At 46.6% G+C, this 10164-nt stretch overlaps 1 pseudogene; it reads right to left on the reverse strand.

The window, feature by feature from the left end:
* Positions 1–6929: 6929 nt before the first annotated feature.
* Positions 6930–7863, reverse strand: LOC147899673 (uncharacterized; annotated as a pseudogene).
* Positions 7864–10164: the final 2301 nt, after the last annotated feature.

Raw genomic sequence — 10164 nt, forward strand, 5'->3', positions numbered from 1 at the left:
AAGAGTTGTTAGCAAAATGCACTTTAGAGTGATTTCTTGGTTTTTGGATGGATTCAATATCATCATCAAGCATATAGGCCTTGTATTGGAATGTACTTCAACCTCATCCGAAAGGCCCCAACAGACTCATGCTGGCTTGCTTTACTCGAGAACTACAGCAATGGTAGATGACAGTGCTAGACGGCAATTTCATGAGGCTTTTAAACTGGTTGGCTTGACCTTTCACTCTTGTAACTTGGGGCTTTCTAATCTCCTGGATCTAACTATATAGAATACCATGTGGCACGGCCACCAATGAACTCCAACATATCATTTATCAACATTAAAGTCTGATCTAAGTGCATGCATGGACTGTGATCCTACTGTGCTGTGGAGAGTTTTGCCCTTTTCAAGTAGGGGACGGATGTGGTGGCATAGGCCTGGCCCTCACCTCGGGGGCAAATGTGACTCAGTAGTGCTAAAAAGATGGACTACAAGAAAGGCCCTTCTTAGCAAGAATGCTACGGCGTGTGGAATTAGGGACTCTAATAGCCCCATATAGTAACGTGAATCTAAGTTGACCTAGCACTCAAAGAATGCTCCATATAGTAACGTGTGGATTTGTATGTGTGAGAGCATATTTTTATACTATGGTCTAGACCCGCTGTTGGGCGCTGATGACGTCAGTGGGGATGTCATAGTAGCTAGTCCCTGCTATGCATGATGGAGTTTATGGTTTTCAACCTTGTGAGTGACTCTCATGAGATTGAAACTGCACTATGTTGTGTTTTTAGAGGATGAGTTTGGGAATGTTCCTGGATTCATCTAGGTATATGAATCTAAGTTGACCTAGCACTCAAAGAATGCTCCTAAGCCTTTTGTTACTGGATGCTCAGGTAGACTATGTGGCTAGGAGACGGGGGGTGGGTCTTTATGTACTTGGTGCTTCCCTTTAACACGTGGCCCTCGGCCTCATGGCCTGACAAGATTTTATACATTTTTAATTGTAGTTATGGTTATGGGGATGGAATCTAAAATGTTTTCAAACGTTTGGATACATCTGGCAACTATGCCCGGATGCAGGTTAGAGATGGTCCGTCTAATTTCTCGTCTTCAAAGCTGATACTTTTGTGATTGTACCCCACACCCATCTAAGCCATGTACACTAGAAATGCAACTCTCCTCCCAGCCATAGGTTCTAGAGCCAGCCTTAACCTGGGAGACAGGTGGCAATGGGGATCTGTATCTAGTGAGTACCTGTGGTGGCCCATATGATCATGGCCCATATAGAGTCACAGTGTGGGGGTGGGAGAGAGAGAGAAAACAGGGCAGCATTCTGTGCTAGTTCTCTATATGATCATGGCCCATATAGAGTCACAGCGTGTGTGTGTGGGCGAGAGAGCAGCATTCTGTGCTAATCCTCATTTGTGCTAACCCTCAAAGTGGAAAGGATCTCACTATCCTCTCCAGTCCACTCTGCTCCGAAATGCATGAGGGGATGAATGAGGAAATACTCAGTTACTAAAATACACAGCAAAGTAGTGTAGTACTGCCAAAATATTATACTATAGGCCCACGGAATTTGGACTGATCAAGTACATGGGTTTTGTAGATTGCCAAGTGCTGGTCCTACCTACAGCTCAAACAAGTGTAATCTTCTCCTCAGCAAGGCTTGAATGGGACCTTTATGTACTTTGTGCTTCCCCTTGAACACATGGCCCTTCGGCCTCAGGTCCTATCAAGATTTACATGTATCTAAGTGTGTGTATGCTTCTGTCGTATTAGCGGACATGCAAATTTCACCTTGTGAAGTTTTCGTCCAAGTTGCGGCCTGTTGGTATTGTGATAATTTTTTCTATCTTAAATGGCTCGTTTGGGAGAGACTAAAATTAAATCATTTAGACTCCACAAGCAGTTGTAGCTTGAATGAAGAGATTTTGGACTACTTTTTGATTAGCCTTCTCCTTAATGCTAGCCTTCATCATGGCTGAGTTTTCCCTTCACCTCCAGAGTGCCGATAGGAACACAATACGAAGACTTTGTAAAAAAGGATGCTCAAGTATGTGTGGGTATGTGGATTTGTATGTGAGAGCATATTTTTTTACTATGGTCTACACTCATTGTTGGGCACTGATGACGTAGTGGGTATGTCATAGTAGCTAGTCCTTGCTATGTGTGATGGAGTTTATGGTTTTCAATCTTATGAGTGACTATCGTGAGATTGAAACTGCACTATGTTGTGTTTTTAGAGGATGAGTTTGGGAATGTTCCTAGATATATGTGTGTATGGTTGTGGGACAGAATCTAAATCGTGTGGACATGTCTTGCACCTATGCCAGGGCCGTATGAACTCTCTTCCCCAATCAGATGCTTTTGTAATTGTCACACCCGCACACCACATCTGAGCGATGCCATTCTGCAAACACATGCATCTATAGGTTCTAGAACCAGCCCCAAACCTGGAAGACAGGTGGCAACTGGATCTGTACCTGGTGAGGATCTATCGTGGCAGCCCTTACAATCATGGCCATAGAGTCACAGTACACTACATATTCTAAAAAAACTATTCAAGCTTTGTGTATGTGTCAGAAAACAGGGCAGCATTCTATGCTAACCCTCAAAGTGGACAATGTTAGAAATGACCCAACAGAGGGTACGCACAGCGGAAGACTTATAGTAATGCCCAGGAGCTCACACAGTGTGCGTGTGGGGTGTGGAATCACAAACTTCTTAACTAAATGTGCGTCACATAGATTAGATGTGCAGACTCATCAATAGACAATGAACCAGCCAGATAGAGAAACCACCAAAATAATATATTTCCGTCCAAAACTATGGACACAATACAAAAGATATAGATCCAGAGTCCCACCAATGGTGTGGTCCTCTGATCTTACCACAAGGTCCTTCTCCTATCTGCCAGTTATCTCTAGACTTGAGCCCCGCATGCTCCACCTCGAGCGTCTGTAGACTTTCCGTCCAGTGTGTTCTTCTCCACCTTACTGCCTGCGAATCAGCCTAGGTGGGCAGCCCCTGCCAAGCTTTGTCTGCAGCACACAGGTCCCTGTTCCACTGCTCCAACCTGCTTGTGAATGGCTGCTCCAGAAGGTATGATGATCTCAGCACCTTGCTGCCCTAGAAGTCAGCCAATGTCCAGCCTCTCCCTAGAGCTAAGTCTGCAGCACCTGTTGCACTCTCTCACCTCCTGTAGATAGGCCCAGAGAATAGGCTTCCTGCTGCTCCTTTCTGCCCTGGAACTGCTGGCTGCTGGATTGTGAAATGAGGCCTGAGGCCTCTGCTTTTATAGGCCCTATGGGGCTGGCAAATAACTGACCAGTCAGGCTGCCTATGGCCAACCCAAACAGGCCGACCAGGCCCTGACCTGGTCTGCCTATAAATGCCCCTTTGGGGCCCTCTTTTCTAGGGCCTTTGGCCCACACTTCCATGCAAGGGCTGAGCCCTTGGCCAGCCCTAGATAGGGCCTGGTTGGCTGGCTTTGCCCAGCCCAACCAGCCCTCCATATGGGCTGCCATGTGCTGCTCCATCCCCCGCCATGTCAGTGCCTTTCTGTCCTGCTGGTTCTGCCCTCTGCCAGGCTCTTCTCCAGTGCCGTACAGTTCCATACACTGCTGATATCATCGCGCCTTTTACCTGGGACACACCGCCAACCATGAATGCTTCAGATCTGTCCTAGATCCACACATCCAGGTAATCTCTCTTTGGGCACATCCTACCCTAGGTCTCCCTCCCCCACGCTCTCCTCATTTGGGGGCTTACAGATGGGGAGGTGACAATTCCAACAGACAATTGGGGGTAAAGGATCTCACTGTACTCCTAAAGCCACTCTACTCTCAATTGCACGAGGGAATGAATGGGGAAATACAAAGCAAAGTAGTATAGTGCGGCCAATAACTATAGCGTCATAGAATTTGCCCTGCTCAAGTACAAAAGATAAGGCTATATAGTTTGCCAATTGCTGCACCTACCTATTGCTCTGCTTAAGGGCTGCAAAACTGTAGTCCCTAGATTCCACTGTAGTCCTCTCCTCTACAAGGCTTGAATGAAAGTGAGGATAGTACAAGGGGATCTGCCCACCATTTCCTCTCCTTTCAGCTGTGTTTGTATCGATGTTTCTTTTTAAGCTTCTTAGTGGTGTTCATTTTGACTATACTCTTCTCTCAGCTGCATGGCAGTTGTGCCTGTCGATCTGGGTTGCTGTGTAAAGTAATTTTTAAGCTCTCTAGATCCTTCGGAGCGCTTTGTAGCTGAAGTGGCTCTTAGTAATGCCAAATGTACAGGGAGTTGCAGGGCAGCAGCCCTTTCAAGGTCATGGTATGGTTATGCATGGCCAAGGGGCTGATTTTCAAAATCAAAATCAAGGGCAGCAAGCTCTTTCCCGACCCTTTATGCATTCGGGGTATTTCGGTGGGGGTTCAGTATTTCAAGCAATGGCTGGTCAAGTTAATGATGGTCAAGGAATGCTTAATAATTACCCTCTTGGTTTACAGCCTGGGATGCAAGGGATGCAAGGCAATGTATTTGGGGAAATGCAGCCTTCAATGCCCAACATGATGTATGGCAATATTGGCATGCAGCCAGGAATGCAAAGTGGAAGGACAGGAACCTTTGGAGCTCGTACAGGTATGTTTGGTATGCCTGGGGTAGGTTTGACAAACCTCTAATGGGTAGTGGTAATGCAGGACAGGCTAGAGGGAACACAATTCAATCTCCATTTTTGCCGCCACCTGTGTATGATAATCTGGCACCCAAAGGGAAGGTAAAAGATTACAAAGAGGGTGGTACAGCAGTTAAGTTTGAGACCTTTAATGGGGCTCAGGACAGGCCGAAGGCTTTAACTTTTGTGTAGCAGTTTGATGCAGCCTTCTCAGTAGGAAACTTTACTAAGTCATCTAAAATGCGAAAGGCAGCCACCTTCTTGAAGGGGAATGCTCTATAGTGGTGGACAAATTTGCTGCTCCAAAATAGAGCACCCACGAGTTGGGTTTAGTTTAAGAAGGTGTTTTCAGTTACCTGGTTGACCACTACCTTTGAGGTAGATGTTACAACAGCATGGCACAAGGTGGATGCAGCTCATTGTCATAACTTGAAAGAGTAGAACAAAAAGTTCTGGGAAGCTCTCTTGCCGGTTAGCTCTTATAGGCATGTGCCCTTGTAACCGGCCTTAGATCACTAAGGGCAGTGTATCTGTCTCTTACTATCTCACAAAGATGAAAATACAGCCAACTTAATTGATTGCCTTTGTTCACAAACCAAACTCAAAGCATAGAACTTCATTACACAGCATCATGGAACCATTCAAGACAAGGGAGCCTAGAATGTCCCTACTCAGAAACATAGAGAGTGACACCTGTTGGCCCCAACACTTGGCACCCCTTGCGGTATTTATTTAAACTGGTTAGCTCAAAGATACAAAGGGACTCCCTTCATGAGCTCACCCGCAGGTGCAACCCAGTACAACGCCAACCCGTGGTTGTGCTAGTGACCAACTCCCAGTGCTATTACCTTGGTTCCTTTCAGTAGACATGCATAATCACAAGTAGACCAGTCTGACAGCGCACCAAGCAATGCATTACCCATTTCCAAACCATTACCGAGCCCAAGGCCAACCACTGCACCCCTAGGAAGAGAGTATCACAACCAGTGCCCCAATCCTCTCCCGGGCCAACGGCAGGGCATCCAACCTAGCAGGAACTCAGTAAAGATAGCTGTAGCAAAGAGTAGAAAGGGAAGATGAGAGTTCAGCCAACAAAAAGAGCCTGTTTCAGCCCAAAACAGCTCCAGAAGTAGCATGAGAAGCGGACAGCAAACTTTGGTAAGAGAGAGCTGTCTAGGAGTGTCTTCCAACACCAGAAAAGATCAGAGAAAAGTGCATACAGCAAGCTGTAGCAGATCAGCCAAGAATTCGTCCACCAGAATAGTGTTTTCAGCCTACAAACAGCTCCGTTTTCAGTGCACCTTGCTCCAGGCAGGAGTAGGAAGAGAGGCGTCCATGAATATGGCTTCAGATTCAGAAAAAGAGAACTTTTGTCGCGAAGAAAGTGGAAAACAGCTTCAAAAGTGGCCCAGAATGAAGGCGTCCAGGCCCCGGAAGCATGCCAGCAAGAGAGGGCACCAAGGGGAGGAGAACTGTTGCGAAGAAAGCTCGAAAATCGACTTCCGCAAGCAGAGGGAGAGCTGCAGAAATCCGCCATGAAGAGAATGAGGCTGCTCTGGTCGCCATGAAGAGAATGAGGCTGCTCTGGTAGGGGTGAAGTCTCAAACCAGAAAGGAGAGCCAAGGAAGGGATCCAGGGGCTTCCAGAGGTGACACAAGGCAAGCAGATAGGCCACTAGCAGACACCTAAGCAAAATGAGGCGTGGGATTTTTAATGCCCCTAGGGGGTCAGATGGCACACCATGACCCTAGTGCAAGGAACCAATGACCCTATTTTGAAGGATCTCTAGGGAGTTAGTTTTTAAAGGATGACCCCATTGAACCAAACCAATGACCTTAGAAAATGAAACCACTCTAATAGCACCAGGAGTTGCACTTGTTGCACATAAAATCATAGGTACCTTTTGGGCATTAACTAAGGCCCCTAGCTTGGTACCCTAGGCCAAATTCAGTGACAGTTAGTTTACACACTTCACCATCACCACCACGTCCCTGTGACATACCCCCCTCTTGAAACAGCAAACTATCTTGTTTGCTGTCCCAAAATTACAGCAAATAGGAAAGGGTGTCACAATAGGCATAAAACAACTTATAATCAATAGTACAACATCACATGAAGTACCAAAAATACAATGTACATACAGGACTGCAGATCCATCCGTATGTTAGTGTATCAACCAAGTGGAGTGTCATGATCACTCATCATAGAAGTCTCATGGTAGAAACACTGTGAGCATCAGTGCCTTGGGTGAAACCGCAGTGTCACCAAGTGACCTCTAAATATCCTGTGAGCCTATCTGCACTGTGGGTGCGGAGGTGCCACCGCCCCCATGAGCATCCGGTAATGCTCCAGACATATGCTTTGCTGAACCGGCATGAGAGACTACCGCAGTAGGCTCGAGACCAAATGCCTGAAGGTAGAGCTGTAAATCTGAGGTGAATCTGCCAATTCACTCTCTTCCATCCAAACCGCATCGTTCGCAGGATAGTTCTTGCACTTCACACGAAAACGTCTGGCCACTTTACCATTAACTTTCTGTTCCTTATGTGCCACAATCTGCTCAGGAATCAAGACCTCATCTTGTCATCAACTTCAGGTTGCTCTTCAACTGGCATATCTTGTGGCACTTCTCCATGAAAAGGCTTCAGCAAGCTAACATGGAAAGCATTGTGGATGGTCCATTACTCAGGTAGCTTCAACCTGTAAGCTACCTCATTGATCTTCTCAAGAACTTGGAAGGGTCCGTAGTACCTCATATTCAGCTTAGTGTACAGCTTTACCTTCCCTTTCTTGCTCCTGAGGCTTGCTTTAAGAAAACGCAGCAACACTTGATCACCTTCAGTGAAAACCAAGTCCCTACGATGCTTATCCGCAGCTCTTTTCTGTTTATCTTGGCTGTGTTGGAGGGCATACTTAACCTTTTCATAGGCTGCCCGCAAATCCTCCACATACTCATTTGCCACAAAAATTTTCTATGCAAGATAGGAGGAACCTTCCTCGCTCCTTCCACTATTTCAAATGGTGCCTTACCCCTGGAAGAGTGCACTGTATTGTTGTATGCATACTCAATCAGTGGCAAGTACTATTCCCACTTTGTTTTGTGCTCAAACACAGCATCGGAGCAAATCCAAAGTTGTAGAATTTGCCTCTTCTGATTGACCATCAGACTGTGGATGATAAGAAGATGAAAACAGCAGTGAGGTTCCCATGTCTTTAAACAAACTCTTCAGAACATGCTGGTCATCCGTGGATCTCTATCGCTCACGATAGACTCAGGCATCCCATGATACTTGAAAACAGATTTTAAGAACTCCTTTGCCATCTGCTCTGAAGTCATCTTCTTCCATTACTGGAATGAAATGAGTCATCTTCCTGAATCTGCAAATTATGGTCCAAATGCCATCATGACCAGAAGGAGTGCGAGGGAGATAAAAAACAAAATCCATGGCGATACTTTGCCATGGTCTAACTGGTATAGGCAAAGGCTGAAGTAAACCGGGCTGTTTTTGCCTGTCATACTTCGCCTTTTGACAAGTGATGCATGTCCTGATATAAGCCTCAACATCCTTTTGTAGTGAAGGCCAATAAAAGTAGTGCTCCATTGCTTTGACTGTAGCCTCAATACCCCTATGCCTTGCATACGGTGGGGCATGACTTTCAGTGAGCACCTTATGCCTCAATGGCTATGTTACACATAGCTTTCCATGCATCATCATAAATCCCTCCTTAAGTGTGTAATGATCATGCCTGTTGCCCTCTACAAGCTGATCATAAATACGTGCAAAAGCAACATCTGTAGCATACTGCTCTCACGCTCAGATGTATCATCGAGGAGGCGAGGTCACAGAAGCAGAGGGTTTATTGTTGCTTTGCGGATTTCCGCAAGGCATTTGACACGGTCCTGAGAGTCCGCCTCATACGGCGCCTACAAGACTTGGGTTATGACCAGGAGATCATTTGGGCTATCATGGCACTTTACGAGAGAGTTTCTGGCAGAGTTTGGGCAGGATCCGGGTGGACAGCGCCTACAGGACTTGGGTTATGACCAGGGGATCATTTGGGCTGTCATGGCACTTTACGAGAGTTTCTGGCAGAGTTTGGGCAGGATCCGGGTGGACAGACGAGATCATGAGTACCATCGCGGTCAAACAAGGGTGTCCTTTGTCGCCTACCTTGTGTGGCCTCTACATTGACGAGCTTGAGACAATGATGCAGACACAGGGGGATGTAGGTTGCTCTCTTGCGGACACGCTGATCCAGATTTTGCTCTATGCAAATGACGTGGCTCTCTTGTCTTCCTCAGCAGAGGGGCTTCAGAGACACCTAGACGCACTACAGTCCTTTTGTGGGTCCCATGATTTGAAGGTCAACCTGGGTAAAACCAAGGTCATGATCTTCAATATGTCTCGAGCCATCATGCGTCAGGAGCAGTTCACATTTGCGGGGTCATCTGTTGAGATAGTTTCATCATATACTTATCTTGGGGTTATCTTCTCCGGACCGAGCTTCACTATGAGACCTGCGATGCAGGCAAGCTTGAGTAGAGGGTATGCCTCACTGGCCAGGCTAGACAGGTAGTGCTTCCGCTCACACTTTTAGGATCCACGCATCAAGGGGTTGCTTTTTGACTCCTTAGCTCGCCCAGCGGGGATGTACGACAACCCTTGTTAGGGGCCAGACTTGTCGGATACAGGGTGGGCCCGTGTGGAGCGGCTACAGGTTCTCATGTTATCACGAATGATGCGTGGTAAGTCATCCGTTTCTCACCAGATCATTCAGGCTGAGTTTGGGTCACCCCCTTTACAGCTAGATGCTGCATTTCAGGTCATCACATATCTGTACCGAGTTAGGGAATATGGGGATTATACCTCGGGGCGTAGTAGGCTACCATGGATAGCTCTATCCTCTTCTATGGCACTTCTAGCAGGAGGAGATCAGAGGTGCTGGTATGCACGTACAGAGAGATGGTTTGAGCGACTGGGGCTCCACATGGATAGACCACCTCCCTTCCAGTATAGCATGGATGCTCCGTTCTCTCCTCTCTTATCACACGAGGTCAACAAGGTTATCCGTGAGGATCTACTACAGCTACACACTTTTTGGACTTGGTTGCAACTGAGTGAACTCCCAGTGAAGCTTAGCTTCTACAGAGATCACTTCTTACATATCACAGCGGAGGGTTTTATTGACCCACCAGGATACATATTTTGAAGGATCTCTAGGGGGTTAGTTTTTAAAGGATGACCCCACGGAACCAAACCGATGACCTTAGAAAATATGTAGGAAGGACGGGTAATAGCCTATGAGAGTAGAATTTTGCAGGATGATGAGAGACATATGGGCATTTATGAGAAGGAATTGCTGGCTGTAATTCATGCCCTTGCTACATGGAAGCACCCTTGGGGCTGATTTCATAGTGCAGACAGATCGTCAATATTTGAGATATTTCCTCACTCAAACGAAGTTATCTGAGAAGCATATGCAATGGGCCAATTTCTTATTCATATTCC

Source organism: Dipteris shenzhenensis, chromosome 8, assembly GCF_047967505.1.
Source record: "Dipteris shenzhenensis isolate YYH24624 ecotype China chromosome 8, Dip_SZ_1.0, whole genome shotgun sequence".
Lineage (NCBI taxonomy): Eukaryota > Viridiplantae > Streptophyta > Polypodiopsida > Gleicheniales > Dipteridaceae > Dipteris > Dipteris shenzhenensis.